The sequence below is a fragment of the Pseudonaja textilis genome, chromosome 3 (assembly GCF_049901715.1).
Source record: "Pseudonaja textilis isolate UNSWEBS1 chromosome 3, rPseTex1.2, whole genome shotgun sequence".
Classification (NCBI taxonomy): Eukaryota; Metazoa; Chordata; class Lepidosauria; order Squamata; family Elapidae; genus Pseudonaja; species Pseudonaja textilis.
In genome coordinates this window covers 193,956,708-193,958,230 of record NC_141992.1, presented here as the reverse complement: position 1 = coordinate 193,958,230, position 1,523 = coordinate 193,956,708, and the positions used below count along the sequence as shown (strand labels likewise).

Below are 1,523 nucleotides of genomic sequence, written 5' to 3'. Positions count from 1 at the left end.
ATTTACTACTCCACAGACATTTTATGTGTTATGCTTATTTTAATTTCTGGAATATACCACAACTTCTTCATTAATTACTCTCTCATTACACTTCAGAGAAAATAATTTCTGGCCATATGACCTAAACTCCTCCAGTTTTGGGATTTCATTTTCCACTTTTTTTTGACTTGTTAGGTGAAGGCTGGAATTCAGAAACTTGTATTGTTTGAAGATTAGAAGTTCTCCAGATGTATTGGGTTTACTGTATCTAAAGCACTGAATCTCGCTTATACATCTGATTTGGTTGTGACTGAGGTTTCAATATTCTTTCCATGGCTTTCCTCTTCCTTAAAAACTTTCCCAAATATTACTTTGATTTTCATTCTAGATGTTCGGCTTTTGTCTCTTCCTACCAGAAAATAGATGAGAGGGTTAATGGTGCTATTTAAGGAAGAACAAATATAGGCATATTCATAGACATAAGGATTATCACACTGGGGGTAATACAGTGAGAGATACTGAATAGCATTCATTGGAAAAGTGAGTGAGCAACATGGTGAGCCAAAGGTTTCCTTGCTTATGATGAAGAGATAGTGATCAGGCTTTCAATGAAAGGGCTAATGTGGAGATAGTCATTACAGGAATGAGAATTAAGGCATTCAGGAGAAATTGGTAGAACCTTAGCAGATAATATCCATTTTTCAACAAGAGAATGACATGTAGAGAAGAATATAGAAAGTTGAACACCCTTATTATGTTATATACAATGGTGGACATTTTCCGGCAACGGTGGATTTGATACCAAAATGGGAAAAATACTGCTGTTCACCTGTCAATTCTGATGGTGGTCAAGATACATAACCCAGTACTGTATGTGAACAAGACCGCGAAAAAATGTCTTTAGTGGATCGCCATATTTTATATGGCTATAAGTCAATATAGATCAATAGCACTGAGACCTATGAGCACACCAAAGTCAGCAATGGAGAGATTCAGGAAGTAAGTCGAGAAGTTATTCCTCTTAATCTGGACCCCAAGGAGCGAGATGGTGCCTCCATTTCCCACGAGTCCCCAAAGGCAGATAAGTAGAGTTATGGTGATCATCAAAAACACTCCTATAGGAATCTTGATCTTCTGGAAGACTGGTTCTGTTATAGAAGCCCTCAGTTCCATTGTGTGATAAATTATATTCTATTCTAGCATTCAGAAAGGACAGCACTGAAATTCAGCATGATGGCTGGTTATCAATTTGGTGTTCTGATAATATAGAAACTCCTGCTTGGAGAAAAGGTACAGGATATAATACATTTTTTCCTGATATGGAGCTAAAGAATTATTTCAATCTGGCCTCACATGGATTAAAGAATAAGTAAAAGAAACATTAAATCAGAAATGGAAAAAAATCAATGTATTGATGACACTTTAATCTGCATTCATCCAAAGTCTCATTTTTTACAGGAGTCCCTTTTGTAACATTAGTGAGCAGAAGAGTTGAAATAAAGGCTGAATTGAGTTCATCTGAACCTGAAAATGAAGTTGAGGAG

General features: G+C 36.2%; 1 pseudogene; it reads right to left on the bottom strand.

Moving 5' to 3' along the window:
• Positions 1 to 266: 266 nt before the first annotated feature.
• On the bottom strand, positions 267 to 1,152 carry LOC113451565 (uncharacterized; annotated as a pseudogene).
• Positions 1,153 to 1,523: the final 371 nt, after the last annotated feature.